The following is a 12,096-nucleotide window of genomic DNA, read 5'->3' as shown; positions in this document are numbered from 1 at the left end:
TTGAGATGTTTCAACAAGTTGATGAAGCACTGGAAGCACTGACTGATTTAGGTCAAGAAATTTCTAATATAGCTATCAGACTATTCTGTTGGAAGAGATCCATATTTGTATCCATTCCAAAGAAAGGTGACCGTAATGTGAAATTATTGAACATTATCATTATATAACATGCAGGCAAAATTTTGCTGAAGATCATTTAACAATGGTTGCAGCAGTACATAGGAATTCAAGCTGGATTCAGAACAGGATGTGGAACCAGGTATGCCATTGCTTACATTCAGATGGATCTTGGCAGAAAGCAGAGAATGGCAGAAAAATGCTTACTTGGTGTATTGGCTTGGCAAAGCATACGAATGTGTAGATACAGGGTTGGGGAATGGCCAGCCCACAAATCATCAGCTAACATCTCACACCTGACCAAAGAGAAGCAGTTCCAGCCATCACATTAGAAATGAGTTAATTAGATATTAGACCAATATGGCCTACAGTTGATGTTATAAATATCCAGATGGCACTTGTAGAAAAAAGGTTCCCTGCCCCTGGTATAGATCATAACAAACGGGATAACAGCAAGAAGAATGGGAATTACAAACACGTTATAGTCCTCATGTGGAGCCTGTATATAGACCAAGATGCACTTGTTCAAAAAGAACAAGAGAATACTGTGTGATTTGAAATCAAGGTAAAGTGTCAGTCAGGATTGTATCCTTTCAGTATCCTTAGTTAACTGCATGTGAAAGTTGGACAGTGAGTAAGAAAGATTGAAGATGAGCTGATGCATTGAATTACATTGTTGACAATATCGAAAGTACTGTGGATGGTCAAGAAAACAAAGACACAATGTCTCTTCATCTCGTGCACTTAGGACACTTACCAGGAGAGACCATTAACCTGAAAAAGGACATCATGCTTTGTTCATTTCCATGCAGATCTCTATATGAAATGCTTGGGCTTCCTCATAGCATGGTATTTAAGCTCCAAGAATAAGTGTCACTAAAGTTCCAAGCACAGCCTTGGAAGTCACTTAGCTTCATCTTTGTCATAGTAATACATTAAAGGGCAGAGCATTGACTTTCTTACTATTGTGAAGCTGAGTGGGGCCTAAATTACATTGTAAGAAGAGTATGTAAGACAGGGATAGGAAGTAGTGTTGTGACCCTTTGGAAAATACAATATGCCACCTATATTGAGCTGTTCCGTTGATATTACCACTTGGATATTTCATAAGTATGTTGAACTTACCACAGTAAAGTCTTGATTCTCTCACTCTTAACTCACACCTACATTTCTTCATCCCTCAGTCTTTTCATTTTAATGGCAGTGCTGTCTGTTCAGTAGCTAAAAGCCAGGTGCCATGCCTGATTGATTCCTAACTCTCACCCCCTCTCTACTTCATCAGCAAGTCCTGTCTCTTTGATTCCAAATTGTATCTTGAATTCTTGTTTTCTCATGTACAGATAGCACACTACTAAAATCCAGGCTGCCATTATTTTTTCACTTGTCTTTTTCACTTATAACTCATTCTTCACACAGCAACTAGAGAAACATGTTTAAGTTTCCATATTAGTCATCATAGGGTAACTAATATATAGCAGATCTAGCAGCTTGACATGAAAGTTTATACTTTCTCATGTTCAGTCCACCTATATGTTGTGGGAGGTAATCTCTGTTTCATGCAGTCACTCGGACTCGGGCTCTTCTGTCTTTTGATGTCACCACCATCCTCAGCATATAGCTACTGTGGTGGTTTTTAAAAGGTAAGGGTTTGGAAGAACATTTTTAGGATCGGTGGAATTGACATATTTTTGCACATTCTTTTGGCAAGAACTGACTTTCTTGATTCCACTTAACTACAGAAGGTTGGGAAATATAGCACCGTGCTACAGACACAGAGCAGAATGCAGATACTAATTAGCACTAGCCAAAACACTCCGTTTAATGACTGCTTATCATATGTACAATAAAACTCAAACTTCTTCATGATCTCACCCATTTGTTGTTTCAAACTCACCATGTACCACTTTCCTCATTATTTCCTAGCTACAATAGACTGTCATTTTCCATAATATGCCAAACTCCCACAAAAGACCTATTTAATGTGTTAAAGAGCAAATTTGTATCTTTGTAGTCTAAGGTATGCCTGGTCCAAGCCATGGTATTCTCAATCAGCTCATGCATGTGAAGGGGTGGCAAAAAATATAAAAAATTGGAGAATAATTGATGGAAGTTGAATTATGGCCTTGGCAAATGGGATGGTTAGGGATTATGTCAACTAGACATAACCTCAACCTGTCACTTGTGTTGCAGTCTGATGACACCGCCTTGATTTGATAAGCTTTTTTGCATGAGAGAGACTGAACAGGGAGAATCATCATTGGCCTGTCACCTTGTGCCCCAGTTAGAGCTGGATCTTGGGTTTGGTTCCTCCTTGATCTCCTGTTGAATTTCCTGCTGATCCCAGGAGCTGTCAGATGGTGAATTCATTCCTTGCACTTTGGGCATCTGCAGCTACTAGTCTATACCCCCTGCTATATCTGCTTTGTCATCGTGCAGATTCCTGTTCATCAGCTTTCATGAGTAATGAGAAGCCTGATTTGAACTGGATTGGATTTACTGATTTCTACAACTGTGGAAGCCATTTCTTGCTGTACATCTTTATTCATATACAAGACATACAAGTGTCAGTGGTTTTGTTTCTCTAGCGAACCCAACCTAGCACAGCAAAGATTAGTGACTATCATGGGCTGCCAGAAGAATGAGTAAATCTGTCTTAGAAGTACAGCTGAAATATTCCTTAATAGCAAGGACTGTATCTCTTGTACTTTGAACATGTTATCAGGAGGGACCAATCACTAGAGAAGGACATCAGATTTGGTAAAGGAAAAGGTACACAAAAAGAGGACGATCCTTGATGCGATAGATTGAGACAAGGCAATGGCTGTAATGATGGGCTCAAACAGAGTAACACTTGGGAGGATGATACAGGACTGAGCAGTATTTTCTGTTGTACAGGGAGTCACTGTGAGCCAGAACCAACTTGATAGCACATTACAACAGAACCAACTGCTTTGCATGGAATGCTCTACTATAAATTATTACAAGGCTACCTCCTTTTCATCTTTCAAGTCTCAGCTTAAGTTTAATCCCTGTAGACTAACCTAACTAACCCACTTACTGCCTGCAAGTTGATTCTGATTCATAGTGACTTCATAGGCTAGAGTACAGCTTTTCCATAAGATTTCCAAGACTGCAAATCTTTGTGGGAGCAGACGGCCTCATCTTTCTTCCATGGATTGATTACTGGTGGATTTGAACCTTGTGCTTAGCACTCCAGTGCTTAATCCACTATCCCAGCAGGGCACCTTAACCTAACAGTAAAAACATCTTCTCATTGGATTTATATCTTTTACAGCATCCACCAAATTCAAAAACACCTGAACTCATGCCATTGAGCTGATTCCAACTAGTGACTTTATGGGACAGTTGAACTGGTCTTGTCAGTTTCTGAGACTAAATCTTTACAGTAGAAAGCCTCATCTTAAATCCTGTGGAACAACTGGTAGTTTTGAATGCTGACCATATGGACTCAGGCTGCTAAGGGCTTCCCCACGGCATTTCCCACAATTGGTAATTATGAGGGGTACTTGGAAAAATGTTCTGCTGGGTGGAGCTTTTGTAGTATGCATTTTTTCCCAAGGCAAGCATTCAGCAAGTCACTCTGAGTTAGTGCACCCAGTGGCGTCACCTGGTAAGGTTCTCTGGTCACAGTGAATTTTTTTTGTAAAAGCATTTTCTTTCTAACCTCATTTTTTGTGACAGCAGATTTAAGAGAACAGTGAGTGACTGTGAAATTTTGTTTCCTGCTTGGGAAAAGTGCCACAGAAACTGTTGAACACACCTTACAAGAACAGAGCTATGGGAAAAACTCAAGTGTATGAGTGGTTTGCTCATTTCAAAAAAGGCAAAATCTCGATTGATGACAAAACCCATTCACCTTCCTCAATGGATCTTAGTGGACTTGGAGTTGGAGTTTGTTCCACAAGGTCAAGCTATTAATCAAGCTTTCTATGTAGAGGTCCTGAAAATGTTGCTTTTGTGAGACAAAAAAGGCTTAATTTGTGGCAGATAGGGGACTGGTTTTGCCACCATTACAATGCACCTGTCCACACAGCCATTTCAGTGTGCTAGTTTTTGGCTCAAAAAAAAGCCTCTCTTGCCCCATGAACCTTACTCACCTGACCTTGCTCCTTGTGACCTTTTTATTTCCTTGAATGAAGAGGGACATAAAAGGACAGCAATTTGATGACTTAGAAGAGGTGAAGAAAAAAATTAGGAAGGTGTTGTCAGCCGTCCAAACAGATGAGTGTGGAAAATGTTTCCAAGAATGGAATCACATATTTGACAAATGTTTTAAGTGTAATGGAGAATACTTTGAAGGTGATCAGGTTGTTTTGAAAAAAATAATTAAATACATAGCTTTTGGGGCAAAGTATTCCGTTTTGTTTTGTTTTTTTCAGTACCCCCTCATAATTCACTTAAAGTTTTTATCTGTTTGCTAACCTGTTTCCTATATTGGAAAGTAATGTCTTTTCCTCAGCACTTAGCCATTGCTTAGTGCACACTAGTCATTTAATAAATACGATGTATAAATGAATGACTATTATATAAAACATTGAAATAGAAAGACAAGCATTGAATTCAAGAAGGCTTCATAAAGTTCTTGGAAACTTAATTTTTTAATTTAATTTTTCATGAACTTTTCGAAGTCTCCACATATAACCAAGATTTCCTGTAGTAATTTAGGTGGATTGCTGAGGGTGTGGTTTTTAGTGGTGTCAGTGGCAGTGGAACAGAAGAAGATGACAAAGCACATTTCAAAGGAAAAATCAAAAACAATTCGTATTTGTCCTGAGGAGAAGCTGAGAGAAGGGAAACAGTTACCTCTAAGCTGCCCCTGATTTATGGTGAATCTATATGCACAATGGAATGAAGTGTTTTCCAATCCTATGCCATCCTCATGATAGCTTGTGGATTGGACTGGTTGATTTGGGAGTCAGTAGACCAAAGGTGAAAAGATGACACTCTTAAAACAAGAAAAGTAATCAGTTATCAGAGGGTAAATTTTAAGAACAGGTTAAGAGAAAACTTTTAGAGAGAAGAGTACCAACATGATGTAATGTTAAAAAATAAGCAGAAAAAATGTTTCATGCAAGAGGGATGGTTAGCATGGTTGTCTCTAATGGGGCTGTACCTTGTCTATACATTTTGTAGGTTCTGACATTCTTAACATAGTTTGAGGCCAGCCTGTACCATATAGGTCTTGACTGAGAGACTATAGCATGATGAAGATGTTAAAATCAAGGAAATAAAGCTTGGAGTCCTTATCTTTTAGAAACCCCTGAGTTCCTACCATTTAGAGATGTCCACTAAATTATTTATGAGTGAGAACTGTTTTGTTTCAAAGTAATTCAGTAGGGGAGCCAGAGTAAGAGGGGGGAAATATAGACAAAATAGATGACTTATGAGTGGTGATTATTGGAATTTAGGGGGTTGATTCATGCTCTTTAGTGCATTTTTGAAATTGTCTATTAAAAATTGGAAAAGGGGGATATAGCTTTGGAAGCTAGTTAAGGATTGACTTCCAATTACTAGCTGGTAAAATGGTGTCAGGGTTGTGTCTGACCTCTATACAAGGAGGGAGGGAGCAGGAGGATAATCACTATCAGCACTGTCTCAAAGCAGAAATCAGGTAGGCCTTCCTCCACCCTCTACTCAATTCTGATACCAACTGTCCCTCCAACAACACTTTCTGTTTTTCTGTAGGGTTTGCTAATTCATTGCAGTGGTCTCACAGAACTTACATTTCTCACAATTAATGAAGTCTGTTATGGACATTAACAGCTTACAATACAAGATCAGAAATGCCCAGGATGTAGTTCTTCAGTGAGGGCAGCCATACCAATATTGCAGTCACATATGGACCCTTGCCCTCTGACCTGCTTGAGTAAGTGTTATAGTTATATATAACTTTGCTGATGAATGTCACCCAAAGGCACACACTCCATTTTTCTATTAAACCTCAGACGAAAGTTAGCTCTGTGGTTTGGCAAGCCTAGCTCCCCTGTTTAAGTTCCTGGGAGGCACTCCATTTCACCAGAAGGCTTCTTCTGCCTTATGACACTCCGCTTGCTTGTTCTGTGGGCAGGGAAGCCCATTGCACTGTTTGCTGTTGGTCTACTGGCTCTGTTGCTTTGGATTCTTTGCTACTTTTGGTGTCATAGCTTTTTGTCTACTAGATCAAGGATGGTCCAGTGCAGGGAGCTCAGTTACCCTCCCTCTCCTGGCTCTTCTTGATGGTAGGATATATATATATTTTTATTTTTTTTTTTGCTTCTTGATTGACACATTTTAAATCTACCATATTGGCAAAACTGACCAGTCCCCATTACAGGCTTTCATACATCTTATTTGTATGCTTCCACCCATATAGCTTAATAACATTATTTGCAAGCTGTCTTAATTCCTTTCAAACTGAAACTCACTGCCATCAAGTGTATTCCAACTCATAGTGACTTTGTAGGACAGAGCAGAATGCCTCATCTTTCTCCCTTGGAACAGCTGGTATTTTTGAACTGATGACCTTAATAGTGCAGTGTGTAATGCACTAGGCCACCAGGGCTCCTATCTAACCCTATTGGTAGGCCACAGACACCACATTTGCATAATGGTAATCATCATTTGGTAGGAGTTACAGAGACAATAGATAAGGACCATATCAAGTACTTCACTGCACCATACTAGTTATGACAAGTTACTTGAACTTTTGAAGAATCTTAGTTTCCTCAGTTATAAAATGACTATATTGATAATATACCTCATAAGGTTTTTATGGAGTATTAATGCTGTATTTATATTAAAAACATTTAACATACTTGCTGTGTTTGCTAAGTGTCCAATAAACATTTCTAAAGTGAAATAATACAGTGAGAGAATACATCTAGGCATTATTGTTAAGGAGTTTGTAGAGGGAGGAAAGGCTACTGGGCTTGTGATGGCAACATTTGTCAAGAGATTTTTTTTTTAATGTTACAGTAAGTTTCAATTATACCAAAAGTCTACATAAAGATAACATTCATGAGTTAGTTTTGAAATGTTTTTAGTAGGAATTTTCTAATCTAAAAGCATACAAAAATCATAGCAGTGCAATGATAGTTCATCTGTTCTGGTTATACTTTTTATTAAATCATTTTATTGGGGGAATCTTACAGCTCACAATCTGTACATCCATCCATCTATTGTGTTAAGCACATTTGTACATTTTTTGCCATCATTTTCAAAACATTTTCTTTCTATTTGAGCCCTTGATATCAGTTCATTTTCCCTCTTATACACCCTTGAATAAAATAAATTATTCCTTTTTTCATGGCTTACACCAACTGCTGTCTCCCTTCACCCACTTTCTGGTTATACTTCTTAATTACATCTTTCTACTGAATCTTATTCTGACAGCATTCATAATACAGGATACCCTTTGAAAAGCACTATTTTAAAATAGTTCAAATTAAGTACATTCCTTTTTAACATTAATATGAAATAAGGGCATATTTAAACTAACATAATATGATTATCAAGTTGAAACCAAGTTCTCCGAGCACTCAGTTTTCTTGTTACTGAAAATTATTTATGAATCATATATTGAGATATCCCAGCTCGATTATAGGTACCACGTGATTCCATCTTTAAATAAGAAAACCATTAATACAAGGAAAAGAGGGAACTCTCGCATACCTTTGCATTCTGATCTTTTTGTTTGGGAGCAGGTCAGTAGTAGGTATCTTTCATGTGGAGACCTGGTTTTGATTCCTGGCTAATGCACTTAATGCACAACCACTGTTGTCTTTGGGGTATTGTGTGTGTTGTTTAACAAGAAGCTTTCAGACTAAGACATAGGGAAAAACACCTGGAGACCTGCTGTAGAACATCAGTAATTATGAAGACCATATAAGTCACAATAGTCAAACTCTTGGTGCATGGGGTTGCCATGAGACAAAGCTGGCTCAGGCCATTGACATTTTATACTAATGATAATGGTCAGAGGGTGAGTACCTCTGGCTAATTGAGAGAACAGTTAAAGCCAAAATTTTGTGCTTTATTGTTACACATACTTCAAAAATCTCCCTCCTTTATTTTTAGAAAGTACTGAATTCTGGGAAGACATTTTAGTGCTTTCCTGGTAATTGAGAAAGTTTGATGACTTTATCAGAATTATTATCTTTGAATTTTAGTAATACAGGTAGAAAAATTCTGCAAACAAGCCCTTAATTTTATTAAGGGCTCTTATAACTCTTATCACAATCCATACATACATCAATTGTGTAAAGCACATTTTACACATTCATTGCCCACATCATTCTCAAAACATTTGCTCGCCACTTAAGCCCCTGGCATCAGCTCTTCATTTTTCCCCTTCCCTCCCCGCTCCCCCTCCCTCATGAACCCTTGATAATTTATAAATTATTTTGTCATATCTTGCATTGTCCGATGTCTCCCTTCACTCACTTTTCTGTTGTCCGTCCCCCAGGGAGGAGGTTATATGTAGATCCTTGTAATGGTTCCCCCTTTCCAACCGACCCTCCCTCCACCCTCCCAGTATCACCACCCTCACCACTGGTCCTGAAGGGGTCATCTGTCCTGGATTCCCTGTGTTTCCAGTTCCTATCTGTACCAGTGTACAGCCTCTGGTCTAGCCAGATTTGTAAGGTAGAATTGGGATCATGATAGTGGAAGCATTAAAGAACTGGAGGAAGCATTAAAGAACTACAGGAAAGTTGTATGAATAAACATCTTTTTAATATTCTCTGTTTTGATCAAAGATCCAACTAATGTCAGCAATGATATCCCTTGTTCCATGTCCTCATCTGAATCTAACTTGAATTTCTGACAGCTCACTGAAAAGACTGCTTCAACCATAGTTGAATGATCTTCAGCAAAATTTTGTTTTCATGTGATATTAATCATGCTGTTTGATAATTTCCTTATCCACCTGTGTCACCTTTCTTGGAATGGGCGCAAATATGGATATCTTCATTCGATTGTTCAGGTACCTAACTTTTAAATTTCAGTGCCTCATTAACTTGTTGAAACATTTCACTTAGTATTCTGTCAGTTACTTGAGCCTTGTTTTCCATGCAGCTTGGACTTCTTTTGTTACCATTGACCTTGATCATTTCAGTCTCTTGGAATGAGTATATGCCAACAGTTCTTTTTGGTACAGTGACTCCTTTTGTCCTTCTGTCTTCTTGTGATGCTTCCTGTATCATTCCATATTTCGCCTATTGAGTCCTTCATTATTGCTACCTGAGCTTGACTTTTTTCTCTAATTCTTTCTCAGTTTGAGATATTGTAAGTGTACTGTTCCTTTTTGGCTTTCTCTAAATAAATACCACTGTGTATGTATTCATTAACCAATTAACCAGAGTTGAACATTTCGGTTATTTTCTTTTTGGGGCGATTTTGAATGATAATGGTATGAATATAGAAAACAGTAAGTATTGTTACTTGGATTTAAGTTCATACTGCATGGGTGTATTCCAAACAAAATGTGTCTCTGTTAGGTAGATGGCAGGGCCAGGATTCTCAGCTGTTTGGCAGTGTTAAGACCTACTAATCTCACATGATGAGATCTAACATAATGTGATCACTTCCATAATGAGATTTATTATGAACAACCCATCAGTTGAAAGGAAATTTTCCTGGGCATGTACCCTGATCCCAATATAGATGAATACTATGGAAAACTTGCTTTATTTTTTGTGTGGTATGCTTACTGACTTCTGGTTCTTTGGACATGATTCGATGGCTTGCCGTATTGCCTGATGATCTTGGGAGTTGTCAAAGACCTGACATTTTGCCATTCAACCTTAGATTCATTCGCCCTCTGCATCTGTCATCTTCCTTCCAATTTTCATCAGTCTCAGCAGCTTTGTGAGTCAGGGGAAGCCTCCAGCCTAATACCTGACCCACAGACTTGGGGCTTGCCTGATTCCACAACTGTGAGAGCCATTTTCTTGTATACACCTTAGAGTTTCTAGGAGTCAAAATTGACTTGATGACATCGAATTTGGTTTTTGAGTGATATATACATGCATAAACTTCTGATTTTACTTCTCTAGAGAACTCAGACTAAGACAACTGTCGACAAGTTTTCAGTAATACATTTGTTTCCCCTTATTGTAGCATCAAAAAAGAGGTCCATTCAAAACAATGGCTTCAGAAGAGATCTGCTGAGCAAGTTCCATTCAAGACAAAGAGATCCAAAAGGGTTCTTGATAGATTTTGTTGAAGGGCCCAGGATGATCATAGGGGTTTATTTTAACAAAGTTTTATGAAAATTGAAAACTACATTAGTGAGGAAAAGGCTAGAATTGCACCAAGGAATTGTTTTTCCATAGCGACGGTGCATGTACCCTTATTTCAAGGATAGAGCAACAGCTATCTTAAGAGATTTCTCTAGGAAACCTTATACCCAAGTCCTGATCTTGCCCCTTCCGTACTTCTTTTTTGTTTCCCAAACTCAAAAGAACTTTTCAGAGGGACAAGATTTGTATCCTTTGGGGGTGCCACAACTGCCAATTGTTGGTGTAAATTGAAGAGTGCAGAATTCTTTAGGGAAGGGATAGAGAGAGACCTAGGTCGAGGATATGTTAAGAAACAGCTTCACAGTTTGGCATTTTTGTAGAAAAAAAATTCTGTATTACCATTTCTAGCTGTATACCCAAGGAAAATTTTTTAAAACTTGCACATACAAGGGTAAGTGAAAAAGTACGGAGTCTTACAGAATCAGGAGTCCTGGTGATGCTATGGGTTAAGAATTGAGCTGCTAATGGCAGGGTTAGTGTTTCAAACTCATCAGCTACTCTGTGGGAGAGAGAAGAGGTTTTTTCTGTAAAGATTTACAGTCTTTGAAATCCAGTGTTTTTCAAAGTGGACGATACTGCTCTCTGTGAGAGTGGTTTGTTAGAATGACGTAGGGGACCTGTGTAAAAGCATATACCTACCCTTTATCCTGCATTATAGATCAAAGTACAAAAGTTTTTAATTGCATAAGCGAAGCATAATGGGAGATATGACTATATAAAGGAGTTTTATTCTGAAGGCCACAAGTAATAGTTGAAAGACTTTTGGGGTAATTACAAGCTTTCTGGACACATAACTTGGCTACAATGTTGAGACTAGACTTGTGTAAAATTTAACAATAAATAGCTTGGCATGATTTAGGAAAAATTGTTAAAAACGTTTTATTAAAATTTTATTGTCACTGCTATTGAAAAAGACCAGAACCATGGTAATTGTTTTCTTCACCTCATTATATGTTCGTTATACATTATTTATAACAACCGCTATGTTTAGAAAATTATGTAATTTTTACAGTAATCATTATCTTATTGCTTATGTAAATTTACATAAACTAAATTTCAGCACTGGGGCTCACTTGAGTATTTACCAGTCTGGAGCACCTCATCAAAAAGAAAAGCAATCAAAATAAACATTAAAGCCCAGGCAGTTTAAAAATGTATGCAATTTTTTAAAAGTTTTATTATAACTTTTTTTCTCTGATTTACAGGAATTATAGAACAGTAAGTTTATTATAACTTAAAGACTTTTGATGATTTATTTAGCTTTTAAATCTAGCCAGCAAGCATTGTGTACTTGTATGTGTTTCTTAAAATTAAGACCAAATGCTCTGAACGAGAAGAGATTATTAACATAGAAACAGGGAGAGTACATATGGAAGGAAATGCTATTATTATTAAGGTAGTGGTGGTTAGAAAAGATTTATTTGAATTTTTCTAAGGGATACGATTGAGAATGTGGGATGAACTGATTCATTAATCCAGACAACTTCTTAGAGAACACAAAAGAAGAAAGTCTGTAGGAAATGGTGGTTATGTGTGGGTGCTTGTGGAGTAGACAAGCCTAGTACTTTTGAATTTATAATAGCATCTGAGAGACCAAAATACCTAGGAAAAATATTCACAGGGATGTGAACTTAGGAAATTATAAAACATTGCTAGAAGAGCTTTAAGGAGTTTTATT

The 12,096-nt window shown here is 37.7% G+C and overlaps 1 protein-coding gene and 1 pseudogene across 1 annotated transcript in view; both read left to right on the top strand.

Annotated features, from left to right (window-relative positions):
• Positions 1 to 12,096, top strand: part of NCK1 (NCK adaptor protein 1) — a 69,481-nt gene that overhangs the window by 10,399 nt on the left and 46,986 nt on the right. The window lies entirely within an intron of this gene.
• The window catches only part of LOC101645977, a 42,340-nt pseudogene that overhangs the window by 11,337 nt on the left and 18,907 nt on the right, over positions 1 to 12,096 (top strand).

The sequence above is a fragment of the Echinops telfairi genome, unplaced genomic scaffold, assembly GCF_000313985.2.
Source record: "Echinops telfairi isolate 266 unplaced genomic scaffold, ASM31398v2 ScPeMD7_16;HRSCAF=60, whole genome shotgun sequence".
Lineage (NCBI taxonomy): Eukaryota > Metazoa > Chordata > Mammalia > Afrosoricida > Tenrecidae > Echinops > Echinops telfairi.
Note: the sequence above shows the minus strand (reverse complement) of the source record. Positions and strands in the feature narration are given on the sequence as shown.